Source organism: Amblyomma maculatum, chromosome 11 (assembly GCF_055883805.1).
Source record: "Amblyomma maculatum isolate TAMU_Amacu chromosome 11, ASM5588380v1, whole genome shotgun sequence".
Taxonomy (NCBI): domain Eukaryota; kingdom Metazoa; phylum Arthropoda; class Arachnida; order Ixodida; family Ixodidae; genus Amblyomma; species Amblyomma maculatum.
In genome coordinates this window covers 156,236,726-156,260,573 of record NC_139354.1, presented here as the reverse complement: position 1 = coordinate 156,260,573, position 23,848 = coordinate 156,236,726, and the positions used below count along the sequence as shown (strand labels likewise).

Below are 23,848 nucleotides of genomic sequence, written 5' to 3'. Positions count from 1 at the left end.
TTTGATTCATAAAGGGAAAGGATAAAGGATGCACATAAATCCTGCACGCTGATTTTCATAACATCTGTTATGTGCAGGTTGGCCGTGCAGGCGGTGAAATTAAAGGTGAAAGCATGGATAGAAAGTAACAAGATACTCGGAGAACTTCAGAACGGCTTTAAAAATGGTAGGCGCTTAGATGATAGCCTGTTCATGTTTACCCGATGCATCGAAGTATCTAGAGTGGAAATAGACCTTTGTATTTGGCCTTTCTGGACATAAACGCGGCGTACGACAACGTACGCTGCATTTATATCCAGGACAACTGATTCCCCGACAGTACTAATGAAACAACACGGAATACCAACACTGCAACTGAGACGAAAAGTTCAGCGCTTAAAATTCATGTTCCTTCTTAAATATAACCTTCTTGCTCTAACTCCTGACCCCTACATAACGCCACTTACGGCTCGCCGAACGACATCGACACGGCGAATCTCTAACGCCATACAGCACCAGAACTAATGTTTTTAAATACCCATTTTCTCCTCGCACACTAACAGATTGAAACACCTTACCTCTGCCTTGTCTAACTAACATTGATTCAAATGCAACCTTGTATTGCTGATGTCAAATGTTTTTCTTGTCTGCTTTTTGGCTGCCCAAACTGATCGTATATTTTTTTTCCTTGCTTCATGTTTGACATTTCATTTTTGGATATTTCATTAATTGGCATACATCTGTTTGTTTATGTTCATGACTCTCCCTAAAGAAGAGCTCGGTTTGCATTTCGCTAAGTCCTTGTTTTGCTCATATGCTATTTCTGAAAGAACAAAAGTTTTGAAATAATTTGCTATCTTCATTATGTATACTATGTTAAGCACTAGAAACTATGAAAAGGGGGAAATAAGCTGGAGAGGATCAGATAACTACAGATTCAATGAAGGACGGCGGGGATATCGTGTTAGGAAAACTGGCCACCCTGTATACGCAGTGCCTGGTGTCATCAACGGTATCGGAACCATTGAAGAATGGAAACGTTATCCTCATTCATAAGAAAGGGGACTCTAAAGACCTTACCAATTACAGACCAATCAGCTTACTGTCTGTTACGTGTAAGGTATTTACTAAGGTAATCGCTAATAGAATCAGGACAACAGGACAACCTTAGACTGCAATCAAGCAAAATATCAAGCAGGTTTTCAGAAACGGTACTCTACTATCGATCATTTCCATACCATCAATCAGGTGATAGAACGGAATATAACCATCCCTTATACATAGCATTCATTGATTACGAAAAACCATTTGACTCAGTTGAAACCTCGGCGGTGATGCAGGCATTGCGAAATCAGGGGGCAGACGAGCCATACGTGAAAGTGCTGGAAAATATGTATAGTGACTGCACAGCAACCATAGGTCTGCATAAAGAAAGTAACAAAATTTCCATAAAGAAAGGTGTTAGGCAAGGAGACACAATCTCCCCAGTACTATTCACAGCTTGCGTAGAGGAAGATTTCAGAGACTTGGAATTGGAGCAGTTAGGAATAATGGTAGATTTAGAACACCTCAGTAATCTGCGATTGGCTGATGGGATTGCCTTGCTAAGACTCGGGGGATGAACTGCAAATAATGATTGATGATCTAGACAGGAAAAGTAGAAAGGTAGATTTGAAAATCAATATGCAGAAGACTCAGGTAATGTTCAACAGCGTCGGGAAGGAACAGCAGTTTACATTAGGTAGCGAAGTACTGGAAGTAGTAGAGATTATGTCTACTTAGAACAGGTAGTAACCGCAGATCCGGACCATGAAAAGGAAATAACAAGAAGAATAAGATTGGGATGGAGCGCATTTGGCAAGCACTCGCAGATTATGACTAGCAACATACCGGTATCGCTCAAGAGGAAAGTATACAACAGTTGCATCTTACCTGTACTCACCTGGAGGCTAACCAAGAGAGTTCTACTTAAGTTGAGGACAACGCAGAGGGCTATGGAACGAAAACTGGTAGGGATAACAGGTCAACTTTGTTAAATGAAATAAGATCCATAAAAGTACAACTTGCAGAGAACGATAAAAAGTTCACAGATATACAAGAAAGGTTAACAAAAATTGAAAAGGAATGTAACGCATTCCATCAAATCAAAGAAAGTGTCAACGTTGTCCAAGAGCTCTCTGCGAGCAACTCAGAGCAGATTGCCGCTTTGACAAGCCGCCTTGACGACGCCGAGGATAGGGCGCGCCGACAAAATCTGGTGTTTTTCGGGCTGACGGACGCCGTAGGCGAAACATGGGCGCAGTCCGAAAAAAAGGTCACCGAATTTTGCTCCACGCAGTTGAAAATCACTATCCAGCCACGCGATATCGAACGTGCGCACAGGCTGGGTCAGTATCAAGACGACAGCAACAGACTTGTAATCGTCAGGTTTTCCCACTTCAAAGATAAGGAGTCAGTTCTTGGGATAGCCAAAGACTGCAAGGGATCTGGCGTTAGCATCTCAGAAGATTTCAGCCCTCGAACTCGCTCCGCCCGAAAACACCTTCTACAATTTGCAAAATCCCAAAATGCTACCTACAAACCCCGGCACGATGTCTTAAAAATTGGAGACAAAGCTTATAAGTTTGATCATAAAAGCCAAAAAGTATTAGAACGTTTACCATAGCAAACCGTATTAGCTCAACCTCAGTACTGTGGCTACATCTCTTTTCTTTTTACTAACGTCCGAAGCCTCTTGCCGAAAAGTGATGCACTAAACAGCCTTATCAGCACATCCCACGCAAACTTAATAGTGCTAACAGAAACCTGGTTGAACTCATCCAATAAGGACTCCGAAGTTGAATCCTGCTTTCCAGATTTCGACATTTTTAGATGCGACCGCTTCAACCGGAGAGGCGGCGGCGTCCTTATAGGTGCTCATCCTACGCTGCTGCGCACTCGTGTCCAAATAAATTCTCCGCTGGAAATTCTTTTCATTAAATGCAATGCCGCGCATCCACATTTAATCATCGGTGTTTGCTACCGCCCCCCAGACACAACCAATACTTTTGTTCCCGAGTTTCACGACGCCCTGCATGCTGTAACGTCCCAATTCCCAAACGCGCCCATCCTCATGTTTGGTGACTTCAATTTTCCGTCAATTATCTGGTCCGATCTCGCAGCTACAACCTCGAAGCAAACCATTGAAAGTCATTTCGTTCACACGTGTTTAACATTTGGATTATCACAAATGGTCAATTCACCAACTAGAAGCACCGCGAGCGTTTCTAACATACTTGATCTCATATTAACATCGCATCCCGATAATCTCTCTTCCCTCAGTTATCTTGACGCCGTTAGCGACCACATGGTAATCCACGGAACATTTAGCTGCATGCGCAAACGTCCGAACGCTATAACTAAAAAAATATCATTATACGACAAAGGTGATTACATATCTATCAACACTGAGCTCGAAGAATTCTGCGACATATTCCTTTCTGAGTTTAAAGAACGTTCAGTTGATGTAAACTGGTCAATGTTTAAAACTAAAATGCAGTACCTAATCAAAAAGTACATACCTGTGAAGATTATTCGCGACCGTCCTTTATCACCATGGTTTACATCATCTCTTAAACGATTAAAAAACAAAACAAAACGACACTTCAGAGCGGCAAAATCTACTAACACCCCATGTGCATGGCAGAAGTATCATTCTACATTAAAACTTTTTCGCTCGCTCCAAGTAGAGTCTAAACGATTATTCTTTTCATCGACACTACCTTTATTAATCCGCAACAACCCTAAACAGTTCTGGAGGATTATTAACCCAAAACGTTCAAATACACGCGTCTTCTTAACTAACGAGTCAGGCTTTCCTTTATCTGATGGCGACATTGCTGAGGCCCTCAATCGTACTTTCAGTGCGGTTTTCACTCGAGAGACTAATGCAAACCTCCCTCCCTTTTCCATTTTAACTCATCCGAACATGACGGACATCACATTTACACCTCATGGCATAGCAAAAATTATCGACTCTTTGAAGCTCACATCATCGTCAGGAGTTGACGGAATCAACACAAAGGTTTTGAAGAACACCAAGCATATAACTAGCATAATCCTAACACATATTTTTCAGCAGTCTTTATCATCTGGCACAGTCCCTCAAGACTGGAAAGTGGGCAAGATCGTTCCAGTTCCTAAGAAGGGCTCAGGTAACACTTTTCGCCCCATTTCTCTCACAAGCGTATGTTCTAAAATCATGGAACACGTTATTTACTCACATGTCGTCAACTTCCTAACATCCATCAAATTTTTCCATCCCAATCAGCACGGTTTTCAGAAAGGCCTTTCTTGTGACACGCAACTTGCATTGTTTTTAAACGACATTAGTTCCAACTTAGACCTTAATATTCCTACTGATGCACTCCTCTTAGATTTCGAAAAAGCATTTGACAAGGTTCCCCACAAGCGACTATTACTAAAACTGTCAAGAATTAACTTAAATGCATCTGTATTTAATTGGATCGAAGATTTCCTTACTAACCGCTCCCAGTTTGTTCTCGCTAACGATTACTCTTCCAGCCTCAACCCTGTTCTCTCCGGTGTACCCCAAGGTACCGTACTTGGTCCTCTTCTTTTCCTTATTTATATTAATGACCTACCCAACTCCATCTCTTCTAATATCCGCCTTTTTGCCGATGACTGTGTCATTTACCGTCCCATACATAACCCTAATGATAATTTGGCTCTTCAGGCCGATCTGGCAAAAGTCGAGGAATGGTGTCGAAATTGGTTAATGACCCTAAATGTTAACAAAACGGCCCTAATTACCTTCCACAGACGCCAACACTATTCTTCGCACAACTACTTACTAAACGGAACCACTATCTCCTCGGTATCCTTTTTGAAATATTTAGGTGTCACAATTTCCAGTGATCTTACATGGCATTCTCACGTTACATCCGTCACTAACGATGCTAACAGCACACTTGGCTTTCTTCGGCGTAACCTAGCTCAGGCACCCTCTTCTGTTAAACATCTAGCTTATGTAACCCTTGTAAGGCCCAAATTGGAGTACGCATGCGCATTGTGGGACCCGCATCTTCAAAACTTGATATCTACCATTGAATTAACACAAAACCGTGCAGCTAGATTTATCTTCTCTGACTATTCTCGTAATACTAGCGCCACTAATCTAAAAGCTAATGCCGGTCTCCCAAGCTTGCAAGCACGCCGTAAAATATCCAGACTCTGTTTATTTCATAAATTTTATCATGCCTTATCATCTAGCACAGCAGTCATCATGCCGATTCATCGAACATCCAGTCGCATCAGCCACACCTTTGCTGTTTATCCGCCACATGCCCGAACGACAACGCACCTCAACTCATTTTTTGTAAGGACAGCCATCGACTGGAACGATCTTCCCGCTGACATCGTCGCTCACTCTAACCCAAGCCATTTCAGAACCGCCATTGAAAACTTTTTTTGTTAAATACTGTCAAGCCTACCCCTCATGTAAAACCCCGTACTCCTGGGGTCTTTGAGGTATTGGAAATAAATAAATAAAAAAAAAAAGACAGGAAGCGTGCAGAGTGGGTCAGAGAAATAACTCAAGTTACCGACATCCTAGCGGAAATTTGGATGAGGAAATGGACATGGGAAGGACATGCTGTGCGAACAGAGGATAACCGATGATCGCGTAGGGTAACAAACTGGATTCCAAGGGAAGGGAAGCGCAGCAATGGGCGGCAGAAAGTTAAGTGGGCGGATGAGGTTAAGAAGTTCGCAGGGGTAAAGTGGATGCAGCTAGCACAGAACCGGGTTAAGTGGAGAAATATGGCAGAGGCCTTCGTACTGCAGTGGGTGTAGTCAGGTTGATGATGATGATGTTGTTAATTGTATGCCCCTCCTGCTTGGGCAGTAAAGGCCTGCAGTATTGAATAAACAAAATAAAAAAACAGGGACCTGCTGTGGAACATATAAAAGTACAAGGTATTGTTTATGAGATAGCAGAGTTCCTACATGATATATAACGGGATAACAAAGTAGAAATTACGTGGGAAGGAATAAGAAGTACGGAAGATGTCAAAGTATGCAAAGGATTAAGACACCGGTGCTGTTCATGCTTTATATGATAAAACTGGAACGGAGGATACAAGACAGTAAAATATGTTTTAACCTGTCATATAGATTAGGTGGAAAGGCGTATAGAGCAGCGCCTCCCCGGTTTGATGTATCCTGACGATATTGTGCTGTTAGCTGAGAGTCTGGAAGAATTTGAAACAGTAGTTGAGTATTGCGGAGACGAAGGGAACGCTCTAGGCTTCAGTTTTAGCCCAGTTAAGTCTGGTCGGATGATTTTCAACGGCTCAACTGATCAGGGTCTTAAAATATAACGCCGTGAAATACCCAGAGTAGCAGAATATAAATATCTCGTTGTATGTGTAAATGAAGGATTCGCGTACATTGCAAAGCATAAGCAATCACTTAAGGCCAAAAGGCGAAGAAATGCCGTGATAATGAAGCATAGGACATTGTGGGGATACGACAAGTGTGATGTTTTGAGGGGTATTTGAAAAGAAATATGGTACCCGGACTTACTTTCAGAAATGCGTTTTTTTGCCTAAAATCAGAGGTACAGTCGACAGTAGAAATATATCAGAGAGCCGTCGGACGATTGGCACAAGGCGCCCACGGCAAAACCACAAATGAGGCGGTATAGGGAGATATAGGCTGGGCATCTTTCGAAGTACGGGAAACTCAGAGTAAAATATTATATAAGGAACGTCTGAGGAAATTGGACAGTAACAGATGGGCAGCTAAAGTATTTAAATACCTATACCTAAAAAGCAGTAACTCACAATGGAGGAAAAGAACCAGGAAACTAACTAGTAAGTATGCTGGTCACAAGGACGAAGAAATAAAGAGCGTTAAGCAACAGGTGAAAAACACAGAAGGAAAAAATTGGATAAATTCGATGAAAATGAAACAGAGTGTGGAATTATACCGAAAGTGGAAAAGACAGATCAGTAAGGAAGCTTTCTTTGATAATTTAAGAGGCAATGCCCTACTTTTTGAAGCTAGATCAGGGTGCCGTAGAATACGCAGCTACAAAAACTTTAACAATGAAGACGCGCACGACGTCGCAGCCGCCATGCGCTCACCGCTTTTTCTTGCTCAGGTGCTGTCCTGCGTCCTCTTCTCTTGGTCTCCCGTGGATCCATCATCAATGGATGAGGCATTCAAGCATGCGCCTATCCATTTCAACCTCAGCTCAATTGCCCGATGATGCTGCGATAGCAAGTTGCTGCGTCTCGGCTCTGCATCTGCCTCCCAGTTTGGCTCCGACTGTGCTGGTGATCTGGCAACACGGATGCACGAGCAGCACCATCTTCGAGGGGCGGATATTTATTCGCCAGTTTCAAGCCAGCCAGCTTGGGCACGACGTCGCAGCCGCCATGCGCTCACCGCTGTTTCTTGCACAGGTTGGTTTCAGGTTTCCCGCTGTATGCTATTGCAGTTCTAATCGATGTATTATTACGGTGTCGTGCCCCGACGGCCTGCTTTGTGGTATGAAAAAGTGTGCTGCTATGAAGGTCTCCTATGTCAAATTTTACTGTTATTATCTGGTGATGTTGAGAGCAACGCTGGTCCCGATTACGATGCCACTCAGTTTAGTTCGGATAGCGAAGCTATTGCTGGGATTTACGGAGTATTGAAACGTCTAGAACTACGTGAGACGCAGTTTCTTCAGGAACTCCACATGCTCAAACAACAGCAGAGCGCTACTTGTACGTCTTTGCAAGGCTTCTTGGGCAGTACCTCTGCCCTAGAGACCGACTTGCATTCCTTACGGCAGACTGCAAATGCTCGTACTCCGAATGCATTACCCTGTGTTGACACCTTATGCAGTGATATTGCCCATCTTAAGGCCTGTTTTGAAGATGAATCCAATAGGTCCCACAGAAATAACTTGCTTATTCTAGCTCTAAAAGATTCCGCAACAGAGAGTTGGTCTGAATCTGAAAAAAAAAATGTGCGGGCTTTCTTTTCCTCCTTTCTTCTCCAAGATGATCCATCTGAAAGTATCGAAATGGCTCACCGAACAGGTCGCTTTGTTGCAGGCAAAACCTGACCTATTGTCGTTAAATTTTGCAGTTATAAGGTAAAGGACAATATCATATCATGTGATTTTAGGCTCAAGGATACTAAGTTTGCCTTGCGCGAAGACTTCGCGCCTGCGGTTAGAAAGGCGCGTTTCAAGCTGTCACAATACGCTCGTGACCAGGCTTTTTTTTTCGAAGTTGCGAGTCGATAAGCTTTTCGTAAATAAAAAGGGCTTTGTCTATGATTGTGAACATGACCGAGTTGTTGAGCTTAGGGAATAGCAAAAAGGGAGGCAACTGCTCGCTCAGCAGCATGGGCCTGATCTTCATTCTACACCTTCGGCATCTTCAAATTTTGAATTGAGAATTCCCATCGTGGACTGCAGGAGTATAAAAAATAAAGCTGATGAATTTGCTGCCCATGTTTCCTCCGTTAAGCCTCATGTTATAATTGGCACTGAATCGTGGTTGGATGATTCCGTTCTGAGCCCGGAAGTTTTCCCAACTGGTTATAACGTGTATCGTCGCGACCGACACTTGCATGGTGGAGGGGTATTTCTACTTGTTGATAAATGCTTTCGCTCTTCAGCAATAACAGCGCCCCTAGTTGGCTGCGAATTAGTGTGGTGTAACCTACGCCTAAGCAATGGAAGGGACCTGACTATTGGTTCCGTCTACCGTCCCCCTTCCGCTACCAACCCTGACATGTCTGATTTCTTGCTTGGCTTAAAAAATGACTTTCTGATTGGCGGGGATTTCAATATGCGTGATTTCAAATGGGTTGCACTACAAACCTCTTCGTACGAATCAATCTTCATTGTCTTTGGCTTTTTGTGAATTAATTACTACTAATGATCTATATCAGTAGGTCACTGAGCCTACTAGGCAAACTCCGCACTCATCTTCAGTGTTAGATTTACTCTTCTGTAACCGGCCATCGGTAGTGCGCGGCACTGGTATCATACCAGGAATAAGTGATCACAGTTGTGTTGCTGATGTTAAGCATTTTCCTTATTTAATTCCAAAAGGTGTCCCTAGGAAAGTCTTTGTTTTTACCAGGGGCGATTATACATCAATGAATAACGAACTTGCTTCCTTCCTTCCCAATTTTATTACTCTAAGCCAGAGTTTAGACTGCAGTTCACTCTGGGAGGTATTCATTTCATTTCATTTTATTACCTTAAAGGCCCCTAAAAAGGGGTGTTACATAAGGGGTAAAAATACATTCAAAATTACATTCAAAAATAAATTGGGCAGCCTAATTGATAAATACATCCCAACAAAACTTCTTTCTGGTAAGCGTCGCCGCGACAAACCATGGATCACGCGACAAATCAGACGGCTTGTCAGGAAAAAACATCACCTTCTTCAATCGTATAAAAAGAATCGTTGCCCTGCTGTATTGCAGTCATTTCGGGCCCTTGGCAGTACACTAAAAATAAGGATAACTTCTTTAATAATCTGGGTTCTAAACTGCGTAATAACCCCAAGTAATTGTGGACGTTTCTGAAACACAACGGACGCGAACCAGTCGGAATCCCAAACTTAGACGTCGATGGCGACATTGTTACTACTAATGGTGGTAAAACTTGCCGCTTTAATGCATATCTTTAGTCTGCCTTTGCGCCAGCGTACATCGGAGAACTTCCGAACACTCGTGAATCTATTACCGAAACCATGCCTGAAATTGTTTTTACTTACCAGCGTGTTTTAAAACTGCTTAGTAACATCAGGGCCGCCTTCGCCAGCGGCCCTGATGGTGTACCTACCTTTGTTTTAAATCATGTGCGAATGAAATTGCTCATTATTTAGTCACCTTGTTCCAAACATCGCTCAACTCGGCATGTTTGCCAAATGACTGGAAAAATTCTAATGTTGTCCCAGTGCATAAAAGCGGTTCAAAAATGTCTGTTGTTAATGACCGACCCATTTCTCTGACTAGCGTGTGTTGTAAAACATTGGAACATATAATTTACAGCGCAGTCATGAAACACCTTGACTCTCATGACTTCTTTGCGCCAGTTCAGCATGGCTTAAGAATGGGTTTTTCCTGTAGCACCCAGTTACTTGAGTTCAGTAATGATCTGTTTTCCGCTTTTGACCACGGATATCAAATTGATTGTGTATTTCTGAATTTTAAAAAAGCCATTGATTCTGTACCTCATGTGCTATTATTACATAAGTCAGGTTGTCTTGGTCTGCATCCCAATATCATCCACTGGCTTCATTAATATCTCCAGGACCGCATGCAGCGTGTTCTAATTAATGGTTGTCACTCCGATTCCGTAAACGTCTCCTCAAGTGTGCCCCAGGGGTCTGTCCTTGGACCCCTTCCTTTTCTCATTTTTATTAATGATATTGTTCTTGACCTCACCTGCCAAGTTCGGCTATATGCTGACGACTGTGTGCTTTACAACGTTGTGGAAAGTTCTTCTGACGCAATAAAACTTCTGCGAGACTTAAATTGTATCCAGTACTGGTGCTCAAAATGGCAAATGCCTTTGACCATTTCAAAATGCAAACTTGTCTCGTTCACTCGTAAGCGTTCCCCTCTACAGACCTGTTACTCAATAAATAATGTTCCCCTGCAAAACGTTTCTGAATATAAGTATCTCGGAGTATATTTCACATCTAACCTTACGTGGACGAGACAAGTTGAGCATATTACATCGAAAGCCTGCAGAATGTTTAACTTTTTAAAGCGTAATTTCAACAAAACGCAGTCAAATGTCAAGCAGCTCCTGTATTTCACTTACATAAGGCAAATTCTTGAATATGCATGCCCAGTATGGGATCCCCAGTTTATTTACTTATCTGACATGCTCGAACGCGTCCAAAATAATGCTGCCAAATTTGTGTCTAGCAATTGCAACTTTTCATCTAGTGTCACATCTATTAAACATCATCTTGGTTGGGAATCATTAGCTCACTGCAGAAAACATTTCAGACTGCAGATCATGTATCGCATTTATTTTGAAAAGCTGAGCATTCATAAAGACCGGTACCTACATCAACCTCACTCTTTATCTAGACGACGTGATCACCAGTAGAAAATCCAAGAAATAAAATGCCGGACAGATGTGTATAAAACTTCGTTTTTTCCACTGAGGATCAATGAGTGGAACCGACTGCCAGCTGGCATCACTGAGTGTTGCACTGAAAATTTATTTCGGGCTTTTTTATCGGATGTGTGACGTGGCACCCAGTTCTCTTGCGTGTGTTTCCTTCATTAATTTGTTTTTTAGTGTTTTCATCACTTTGTACGTCGCGCAGTTGTCGCCTTTAGATGCATGTTTCTCATTCTGCATTATCACTTGTGTCGTGTTATTTTCTTCATTTTTATGTATTTTATTGTACCACTGGCGTTCCCAGCAAGATTATTTGTCGTCTCCCCCCCCCCCCCCCTGCAATAATGCCTACGGGCGCTGCAGGAACCTGTAATAAATAATTAAATAAATGAATGAATGAATGAATGACGGATGCGGTGTATGTGGTAACTCCAGCGAAACAACTGACCATATTATACTCGAATCTAATGGTACCCATCTGGAAGTTGATGCAGGCGCAGTCACTCTTCCTGAAGCTCTAGTGTTTAGAGATACCTGTGGCCAGGCGAAAAAACCTACGGTGGAAGCTAGCAAAAAACGACTGGAAGATTGGTGGCTTAAAAGCAGAAAAGTGACATAATGTTGGGAATGTAGAAACAAAGATTTAATAAACAAAATGATTGTATAGGTAATCAAACTAAAACATAATTCAGATATAGGGGGACATGAGCATGATACCAACTGCTACCACCCCTTTTCAAAGGTGACGCTCCTTCCATCAATCCATCCATAAGCAGCGGCATTCTTCTTTTAAATGCTTGTTGATCGCGCGCAGCTCGACTCGGCGTCCGTTCGTTACACTAAACAACGGCGCGACATTGCTAGTGACATAAGAAAAATAAAGGAAAAACGCCTGACAGACATACAAAAAACAAGTTAGATGCAATAACAATTTTGAAAACTAAAGTGCAGTCTTGGCAAATTGAGATTGCTCCCACGAGTAACGTAATTGAAGTAATGGAAAAAAAATTGTTGATCTCGAGAACCGAAGCAGGAACGTAATAGTTTATGGCCTACCAGAGGATATAGCGAAAATAGGCGACATGCTCGAGAAGGCAGTTAACAAAAATATAATTGAGGATATTCTAGAGCTGGACCAAGTTCCCATTGAACGCATCCCTCGGTTAGGCAGAGCGCAAAAAAAAAAAAAGAAAGAAACTAGACCTGTTTTTTCGAACTACTGGGTTCACGGCACAAATCAATGATACTTAGAAATGGCTACAAACTCAAACAAACAGATTTTGTCGCTGGGGAAGATTTTTCTCTGAAAATTAGAAAAATCAGAAAGAAACTCTCGAACAGCTGCTAGCGAAACCGCGATAAGCACGAAAAAGTATCTCTTGCTTTCGACAAATTAATCATCAATAGTCGTGCTTATGTTTGGGATGACGCAGCCAACGACAAAGTGGCCCTAGAAAAAGCTTCGCGTTCAAAGCGAGAAGTTCCTGCTGAAGTGCCCGCATTAGAGGACTTGCCATCGGAAAAAAACGAAAGCTGCCCGCCAATGACAAGAGGAAAAGCGCGAATAAGGAGCTAACAATTACAAACATAAATGCAAGGAGTTGAATGAACAACATAGAGTCGTCATTGGAAAACTTGTTGATTGATCGAGAACCTGACCTAGTCGCTGTCACGGAAACTTGGCTTTCATCCGATATTTCAAACCACGAAATCGCACCCCCGAAAGTTCGGAAAGATCGAGGTTCCCGCGGCGGTGGCGTGGCTCTAATAACAAAGAAAAGCTTGCCGTTTGTTACGCTCTCCGATGTGTCAGGCACTAGAAGTGTTTTTTGAATATTACTCTGCAACGACACTACAATCTATGTCGGATGTTATTAGAGAAGTCCGTCTACAGGACATGAAAGCCTTCTTGCTATTCACGACTTCCTTCACCAATACGCTTGTAACTCTAGAATCATCCTTATGGGTGACTTTAACCTTCCTGACGTGGACTGGATAACTATGCGTCACACATCATCTTCAGAAGCTCTTTTAGACCTAATGTTCACCTTTAATCTACATCAAACTGTTCTAGAACCGACGTGTAAGCAAGGCGCATCCAATAATCTCCTTGACCTTATACTTATTAGTAACCATTGCCCAGTTCATCAAGCACAGACAGAAATTATCGAAGGCGTCTCTGATCACAATATACCGATATGCTTGTTACCCCTCGATTGTTCAATGAAAAGGCGACCTGACGTATCTGCTGTATTGAACTTTGAAAAGGCAGACGATGCCAGCATATTAACCCATCTCGCGCACGACTCTGAAGGTTTCACTGAATTAGCAGCCGATTTTCCGATTGATATTACACAGTTTGCTTCATTTTAAACTTATAGTTTCCCACTGTGTAGCAAATTATGTTCCGTTAAAAAGAAGCGTTTACAAAGAAATAATTCTTGGGTAAACAGAGGTGTAATCCATGCAAAACGTCATGTGAAAAGAATACGCAAGTCCATCAAAAATCATAGCACATGTCCATATAAAGCTACCAAACTAGCGTGCGCATTCAAGGACACATCCAAATTCAAGGACACAGCCAAACAGGCCGAGGAACGCTATTTTCATGTAATACTGCCTAACTTCGGGAAAAACAGCCCACATAGATTCTGGAACTATTTTCGCCCCACTAACGTCACGTCATCCGACGTTTCTCCCGATGACAGAGCTAATAATGCCAACGAGTACAATAACATTTTTTTTTTCTCGAACTTGACAAAAGATGACGGTAATCTCCCAGAATTCTTTTGCAATCAAGTATCACGCAGCGAGCCTTTAATGGTATCTGATGCAGGAATTCTTAACCTATACGTTCGACACTAAAAAGACTTGCGGACCAGATGGTATTCCCAACGATTTTCTGAAGCGATACTCTGAGTGGTGAAGCAAATACTTAGGACAAATATTTCGTGATTCTTTGTTGTTATCATCTTTACCAGACGACTGGAAGAAGACACAAATTGTACCACTACATAAGACGGGAGACACCGCATTACGCTCAAATTACAGACCGATGTCTCTAACCAATACAAGTTGCAAATTTTCGAGCATATCATTCTTGAGCACATAAACTTTTTTGATACTCACAACCTGTGTCACCGAACCAGCACGGACTCCGCCGGGGACTATCAACCACCACACAGCTCACAGAGGCCGTACATGATCTGGCACTTGGTATCAATAACTGCAGTCAAACTGATATAATTCTATTAGACTTTTCGGAAGCATTTGATCGCCTAAGCAACAAAAAACTAATCGCAAAACTACGGCGTTTCATCAGGGATGGGGAAATTTCAAACTGGGTTACAGACTTCTTAACAAACCGGAAACAGTTTGTGCTCTTTCAGCAGACGGAATCAACCACTGTGCCCTCACATCAGGCGTCCCACAATGATCCGTGCTGTGGCCACTATTATTTTTATTTTTCATTAACGATATTACCAGGAATATCGATTGCAACGTCAAACTCTTCGCGATTACTGCACTGTCTACAAAACTATTAACGGGAACGAAGATTGCATTTCACAAAGTGACTCAATGGACCAGCTAACCGAATGGTGCTAAAAATGGCAAATGACGATAAATGAACCACATCAGCTTGCATGACAAAAACAAAAAAGCAGCGCCTTACGACTTTTTATATTATATTAACGGTGCAATACTGACCAAAGTTCATCAGCTTAAGTACTTAGGCATCACACTAACTTCTGACCTAAGATGGTACGCACACATCACTGATATCACCTCGACAGCATTACGCAAACTGTTTTTCTCCGAAAGTGTCTGCGCCTCGCACCTGCACCTACGTCAACTAAGCTTCTTACATATACTACTTTCGTTAGACCAGTTTTAGGGTACGCTAATACAGTTTGGTTTCCTCATTCAGTGACTAAATTAAAGAAGCCAGAAAAAGTAGAGCGCGAAGCATTGCGGTTTATTCACAACAAATATAAGCGTACTGATTCAGCGACTAATCTTGCAGCTATTTCGGGCTTATCGACGCTGTCATTCAGAGCGCAACTAGCACGACTCAAATATTTATTTCAACTGATCCCTGACTACTATAAGATATACCTTGAAAAACATATTCGTTCTCGCAGTCACGGCCATCAAGACGTAAACGCGCACGTACTATAACAGAATACTCATGCCACAACGACACGTTCATGTATTCCGACTTCCCCTTCGTGATCAGAGAGTGGAATCGCCTAGATCATTCCATCATTTCTGCAGAATCGTTATCACAATTCACTTGAAGGCTGAAATTCATGTCATGCAAACAGTAATCCTCTCGGTTAACCATTCAAACGCCTTGCAAACATTTATTGGATTTCTATCCTGAAGGGAATTTATTTTTATTGTTTCCCTAACATTGTTACTATTATCACGTTGCCAATGTGATGATACACCTGACTAGTAGGTATGTAATAATTTTTCCAGTGTTTTTGCTTGCTTGTTATTTTTATTGTTCCTAACCTAATTTTCCCTTTTGCATTCACCTTTGCTTGGCCTATTATACGCAATTCATGAGTGCACTGTAGAAAATACCATGTTATTTAAATTTTGTTTGCCCGCCTGCTTTGGTCTCAGTTGAGACTGGCAGCATTGAAAATAATCAATCAATCAATCAGTCAACCAATCAAGTTAGCGCCTCAAAAGCGGAGACACTCCATCAAAACCATTACCTGAAATATTTGTGCAACTTGTGCTAAGATATCGTGTCGACATTTTCTATTGACAATAAATGTGAGCACTTTGCGCGTCGGCCACAGTCACTAAGCCTTGGTTTCCGGTGATCTGGTAAAACCTCATGCATTATTGCCTTGAGCTTGCGATAAATTGGGGACGTGGTAGTACAGCAGGAAGCTGATGAAAACACGTTTTTTTTTGCATCTATGCAACTAGAAAAACCAACGCTGTGGTTTCGCCTATGCACGAACAGAGTTCAAGAGATGTCTGCATTACATTTTACAGGTTTGAAAATTACCTTTGCTGTTTAGAATAATATTGTCACGCGCCTTCGTAGAACGTCGATGGAAGCTGAAGACGAACGGTCGGGTAGATCGGTGAAGAAAGAAGAGCAAGGGCAGAGGGACGTTTGTACGCTTGGCCGCAGTCCTGTTTGGACCGATCCCTGTAAATAAACCCCCCGTGTGTACAAAGCACGTAACATCTTGGTGGAGGTGCTGGGTGGCGACCACGGAGCGTTTCATCTACCGAAGAAGCCGTAGACTTGCTGGCCTACCACCAATGCCATCAGACATGACTGAAGACGGCAGTACCGAGCAGCCAGGATCATCCATGGCGAACAACTGGCCCCATTATCGAGAGCCGTGTACGTTTTCCGGAAAATCTGAAGACGACGTTGATGAGTGGCTGAAACACTACGTAAGAGTGAGTAAATACAATCACCGGAACGCCGCTACTAAGCTGGCTAATGTGGTGTTATTCCTTGCCGCCACTGCGTTTGTCTGGTTCGATAATCACGAGGATTCATTAAGTACATGGGCTATCTTTACAAGCGAAATAAAGAAAAATTTTGGGGATGAACCTGCAAAGAAGAAGCGCGGTGAACAAACTTTGTTTCACCGGGCGCAAGTACCCGGAGAATCTTGTACTGCATATATCGAAGCCATCTTAAACTATGCAAACTCGCCAACCCCACTAGGCTTGAAGACAAAGTCGGTCACCTCCTGAAAGGAATAGCGGAAGACGTTTACAATTTTCTTATTAGTAAAGAGAACCTGAGCACCACCGCTGATGTTATAAAGCATTGTAGAACATTTGAGGCTCTGAAGCTGCGACGAATTACACCTAAATTCGGAAGACTAGCCAATGTCACCTCTGTAGCCAGTGTTGAAGCCTGTCCTTCAGTTTCCATGGCTGATATGATACGAGAGATTGTACTCGAGTAATTGTCAAGATCTAGGGACGCCATCTGTAGTGAAGAATATGTGCGGCAGAGTTGTGCACCGCAGGCAAATGTTGCCGCCCTGTCCACTCCGTGGGTTTAACCTAGCGGCGCTTCGCATATGGACGATCAGCGCAGCTGTACTCAACGTTATGACCACCAGTCGATGGAAAAGAGGTCCGCCTACTCTGAAAATGTTGTTCGTCAGCAGCGAGAGCCTCGCTACAACCAACGTCGCGACTTTGTTAGTGAGGACTCTTATGCTGATCGCTGGCGCCCTCAACCTGTGTGCTACAGGTGTGGCATTGCGGGGCATATCGCTAGATACTGCCGCCGCCGTTTTCCAACTGTCCGAGATTACCGATCCCACGCGAACATTCACGGACGGCTGCACACCGAACAACAGCGATCCCCGACTATGCCTACTGGGGACTTATACCATTCGACATATTTGCGGAATTCATCTCCTGCATCTGATCGTAGTGTGACGCCGCCACCCCAGCGCACGCGCAGGTCACCTTCCCTTCGACGTCGTTCTTCCCCTACGTCTCAGGGAAACTAGGAGGCGCGGCCGATGGAGGTGAGGCCGCCGGCGAGTCGATGACGTCCATACCTCTGCCCGTGTTTATGTTAAAGAACAAATTGGAAATGTTTGTTGATGGTGTGAAAACAATGGCTCTTGTGGACACTAGTGCTACAGTATCTGTTAAGAGTTTGAGTTTTAAAAACCGTTTAGGTAGAAAAGTAATGTTCAGTAGTGACCGTGCAGTGTTATTCCGTGGTGTCGGTGGTGAACCTTTAGTTCCTCTTGGTTTGTGTGCTTCGGATGTTGTTATTGGCGGCCTCAAGTTTAGAGTATAATTTGCAATACTGCCTCGGTCAACGCATGATGTGATTCTTGGGATTGATTTTTTGCAAGAGTGCGGTGGAACTTTAGACTGTGGTACGGGAGAGATTGCTTTGAATCCTTCACTTCTTTCGGTTCTTGTGGATGACTCGACACCTGAATTTGGAGCATTTGCTGTGGAAGAAGACACAATTGCGCCGGCGTTATCTGCAGCATTCGTGCGGGTTTTCTCTATTCGGGACCAGTGCGAATCCTTTGAGGCTATAGTAGAACCTACGAGATCCACCTGCTCTAAGAAGAGTATCCTTGTGCCTCGTTGCGTCATTCCCGTGACTAGAGGCCGCACTGAGCTGTGGACAGTGAACCACTCCGAAGAGCCAACTTTGTTGCCTCGGGGCCTAAAACTCGCCCGTTTCGAGGAAGGCATATCCGGTTCCGTCGCGGCGTTAAACAGCTCTGTCACTGAGCAGCAGGTGCAGGTTCGACCAAGCATGGAGACCCAAGTTACGGCTATGACTAGTAAGTCTCTTTCTACAACTGAGCGTCGTATTCTAGTGGAACTACTGCGGAAACACGTGACAGTGTTCGACTTTGCAAAGGATGACTCAATGCCACTGCCTACCAGTCACATTCATCACACGATCAACACTGGGTCCGCACCTCCAATACGTCAGAAGCCCTCTCGAGTCTCAGCAACTGAACGTAAGGTAATAGATGAGAAAGTTCAAGACATGCTAAAGCGCGGCATTATTCGAGAGTCCTGTAGTCCTTGGGCAGCTCCAGTTATCCTTGTTAAAAAGAAAGATGGCACATGGAGGTTTTGTGTTGACTACCGCCGTTTAAATTCAGTCACGAAGAAAGATGTCTACCCGCTTCCACGTATAGATGACGCAATTGACTGTCTGCACTCAGCTTCATACTTTTCTTCTATTGATTTGATATCCGGTTACTGGCAAATCCCCATGCACATTGCAGATAAAGAAAAAACGACATTCGTAACACCAGATGAACTTTATGAATTTAACGTTATGCCTTTTGGATTATGTAATGCACCTTCCATATTCGAGCGGTTCATGGATATAATTCTACGTGGACTAAAGTGGCAAATTTGTTTATGTTATTTGGACGACGTTGTAATTTTTGGCAAACATTTAGTGAGCACGACAGCCGTCTGGATATCGTACTTAACTGCATGGAACGAGCTGGTCTTGTACTGAATGCAAAGAAATGTCATTTTCGCTATCGTGAAACAATTGTCCTCGGTCACTTAGTTGACAAAGAATGTGTTCGACCAGATCCCAAGAAAATTGAAGCCGTCAAAAGTTTTACCGTGCCCAAATCAGTAAAAGAGCTGCAGAGCTTTTTGGGGCTAGGCTCGTACTTTCGACGCTTTATACCAAGGTTTGCAGACATCGCTTACCCACTTACGTGTCTACTGCATAAAAATGCACCATTAAATTGGACCAGCGAATGTGACTCAGCTTTCCGTCATCTGAAGTTTCTTTTGACCTCGGGCCCAATCCTCCGCCACTTCTGCCCGTCAGCTCCAATTGAAGTACACACTGACGCAAGTGGTATCGGTATCGGCGCTGTACTTATACAACGCCATGGACGCGATCAGCACGTGATAGCGTATGCCAGCCGCTCGTTGAGTAAATGTGAAAGAAATTACACGGTTACGGAGCAAGAATGTCTAGCCGTTGTTTTCGCTGTACAGCGCTTTCGTTCCTATCCGTACGGGAATGCTTTCACGATTGTGACCGACCACCATTCCCTTTGCTGGCTCGTGAGTCTTCGTGACCCCTGTGGGCGGCTCGCTCGATGGGCTTTACGCCTACAAGAGTTTAATTTTACTGTGGTGCATAAAAGCGGCCATAAACACTCAGACGCTGACTGTCTTTCACGTTTGCCGTTTCAAACGACTGATAACGACTCAGACAATTTCGATGAATATTTGGCTCCAATTTCACAAACCTTCCCCGAACTCCGAGTTTTCCGAACCGAGCAACGCAAAGACAAAACATTAACTTCACTGTTTGATCGCGCCAACGATCCTATGAAGAACACATTTAGCATTCGCGAAGGAGTGCTTTACAATAAACATTTCGCCTCTGGGGGAGCACGTATGCTTCTTGTCGTTCCGGAAAGCCTACGTATCACATTTCTAGAAATGATGCATGATGACGCCACGTCTGGTCACCTGGGAGTGGCCCGAACACTCCACCGCACACAGCAGCGATTTTACTGGCCGAAGATGCGTTCAACGATCAAGCGATATGTAGCCAGCTGTGTGCAATGCCAGCGCTTTAAGCTGTCGACTTCAAGCACACATGGAAAACTGCAGCCAGTCACACCTCCAACAGCCCCGTTTGAGCAAGTTGGCATTGGCCTTCTTGGACCTTTTCCACGGTCCTCTAAAGGAAACCAATGGATTCGTGTGTGCGTTGATTATTTAACCCGCTACTGTGCGAAAGCAGCGATACCATCCGCGACTGCGTCTGACGTATCAAATTTCTTACTTCGACTCGTCATTCTTCGGCACGGCCCTCCTGCAGTCATCATTAGTGACCGTGGACGCCAATTCACAGCGGACATTGTCGAAGAACTCCTTCGCCTCACCGCCTGCAGTTTTCGCCACTCCACGCCATATCATCCCCAAACGAACGGTGTGGTAGAACGAACTAATAGGACGCTTACCACCATGTTGGCTATGTACGTCGCTGCAGACCATAAGGACTGGGATGGCGTTCTACCGTTCATTACGCATGCATATAACACAGCGCAACATGAGACAACAGGCTACAGTCCCTTCTACCTTCTCTATGCACGCACGCCTCGCTGTGCCCTCGACACCATACTGCCATTTTTCCTTCATGACGAACCTTCTCTTGCTACCACACTCTGCAGAGCTGAAGAAGCCCGACAGCTGGCCAGAGTTCGAAATTTATCTTCAAAAGAACGTTCTAAGACCCGCTACGACGCCCGACACCAACACGTTTCTTATGCTCCTGGTGACTATGTGTGGTTGTAGACACCTCTCCGTAAGCGTGGTCTTTGTCAACAACTGCTGTCACACTACACCGGACCGTTTGTTGTGTTAGAACGCATCAGTGACCTGAATTACGTCATAGCACGCATAACGGCGAATGATCGACGGTCACGACAGTCTCAGGAGGGCATGTAGCCCGCCTCAAGCTATTTCAGTCCAGAGGATCTTTGTAACTCGCCCGATGGGCTTCGTCTGCGAGGAGGGAAATGTCACGCGCCTTCGTAGAACGTCGACGGAAGATGAAGAAGAACGGTCTGGTAGATCAGTGAAGAAGAAAGAAGAGCAAGGGCAGAGGAACGTTTGTACGCTTCGCCGCAGTCCTGTTTGGACCGATCCCTGTAAATAAACCCCCCGTGTGTACAAAGCACGTAATAATATTTTCTAGCGGTATATTTTCGGGGGGGGGGGGGCGGGGAAGCCTTGAAAATGGCTGTATAGTTACCGGTACCTTTTGCAGAAGGGAGGAGCACTGTACTTATCGACAAACGCGAAATATTAGTGTTGAATGAATAGGAATGCTTTTATGTGCATACACAGGAACCAGAGAGCCGAGCTTCTGAATACTGGAACCAGAGGCTGTTGATGTAGGCTTGGGTTTCAATATGCCAGTATCGCTCTTGCTGCGCTGGAAGTCGAAGAGGAGAAGTACTACGAGGGCCGCAATTCCGGCTGCTAAGAGGATGTGATGTGGTGCGCAGTCCTCATTAATACAAAGCAACCCCTACCAGCCATCGGTGGTTATGTATCGAAGCCGCAAGAAGCAACTATTGCTACATCAGCTAGTGCGGGTGACGTCAAATAAGCGCCCAAATAAGTGAGACAGCCCAGCAATTCAATCAGAATCAACAGACTATACTGTGGGGCCAGTGGGTCAGACAGAGTTCAGCGAAAAACATAGCGTTAAGACAACACTAGAGAGACGAGGACAGGATAGAGCTACAACTTAAAACTGATTGGAATCGTACGACGAAAAAAACATCCCATCATTAAGCAACAATACACCTGCGCATACCTAGAAAAATTGATAACACTCTTCATTGGCAATCTAAACCCCGAAAAAAAAAACACACAGTTATCGTTCATAAAGTGAGGTGCAACCTCACGTACGTATTGAAAGCTTTCTTTCTTTTTTCATAAGATAAACAGATGGTGTAATAATGCACGTGCCACACTCACTGCTGCATTTAGCAATCTCATGCGCTTCGAAGATTTCTCTCTCCAACTTGCCTTTACCGCTTCCCAAGATTCTATTACGGTTCGGGAGGGGAAATCAGTTTTTGCAGCTCTTGCAGTGCTTACTCAAATACTTCTCAGTTTGTTGCCGAAGTGAAGAGGCTTGTTCACCCAGTCTCGCATTTAGGCATCTGCCCGTCTGCCCTATGTACACACTTCCACAGCAGAGAGGGATCCGATAAACACCCCCAGTGACGTATGAGACGTGCGGGTTCTTGTCATTAACCTCAACATACTGATTCTTCATCCCTTTACTAAAGCATATTTGCTTTGCAAGCTTGAGTGGACCTGAGAAGACAATATCCACTCCAAATTTTTGTGCTACTCTCTTTAATTTATGTGAAAGCTTATGTACATAGGGCATAGCCTCAAAATTCCTTTTATGTTCGCCTGGTACATTTCCCTGTGGCGACTGGAGGCGTTCTTTTACTTTGTGTAGCCTTTTCCTGAGGGAAACAGGCTAAACGGGCTACCTCCCTTAAGAGTCTCTGCAACTGCTACAAGAAAATCGTCAGGGAAGCCTGCTTCCTTAAGTTTTTGCACCGGCGTCTCGAAACTAATACCCACTTTGTGCGGACACGAGTTAAGGAGAGAAGACCTAAGGCATGTGGCTGCTATGCCTCGCTTAATAAGCTTCCATTGCGAGGAGTGGAAAGGCAGTAGCGCTTTCTTAGGCCGAGGCTCGTAAGCCCAGCAAACGTGACGTGTAGGATTAAAATACAGATGATGACCAAAGTAGCTGAGCTTTAACTTTAGAATTTGACCCTCCAATGAGCAGTCAGGGTTTATGGTCGACAATATCGCCTGATTTGATCGTCTGGCAGTCCAAGGATCTCTCAGAGTCTTTGCCAGCACCACAATTCAAACGCGTCAATTCTTCGGCGGCCAGCCTTTTTCACAGTCCAACTCTCCAACATCACAACTGGAAAGACCATAGCACGAGTTATACGGATCTTGGTTGGCAGACTAATGTCTCTGCTCTTTACTAGGCGGGCAAGGCTAACCATTGCTCTCTTTCCCAGAAGCAGGCGTCGGCTAATTTCATGGCTGCAGTCTCCTTCCGAGGTAATCTTGAAGCCCAAGAAGAGAAAATCTGTCACAGCTTCCACTTCTTGTCCATTGATGCTCCAGGACTTGATGGGGCAAGATGCCAAGATCTTTGTCTTTTTAATGTTCACTTTAAGCCCAAACTTCTCACTCTCCTCTTGTACGCGCATCACAAGTCTCTTGAGTTCCACTTCGCTTTCTGCCATTAATGTGGTATCATCCGCATATCTACGGTTGTTGATACGTTTTCCAGCAATTTTCACTCCAGCTGAAGACTCGTCCAGACCGGCCTTCCTCATGATGCACTCTGCATATAGGTTAAATAGGCAGGGCGACAGTATGCAGCCTTGCCTCACTCTTTTCTCAATCAGAAACCAATCAGTAAGACCATTCCCAGTTCTGACTGTGGCCTCTTGTCCTTCATACAGCTTCCTGAGGAGACAGATGAGGTGAATTGGAACTCCCATCTCTTGGAGAGCTTGCTGGGTTTGAGCAGCCCGTACCTCGCAATAATCTGGTTGGCAGCGGCGGTATCAAGACCAAGGCTGTGGGACAACTGCTGACGGGAGAGCGTCTTCGACG

At 44.0% G+C, this 23,848-nt stretch overlaps 1 pseudogene; it reads left to right on the top strand.

Moving 5' to 3' along the window:
- LOC146175231 (uncharacterized) overlaps nt 1-23,848 on the top strand; it is a 154,413-nt pseudogene that overhangs the window by 10,865 nt on the left and 119,700 nt on the right.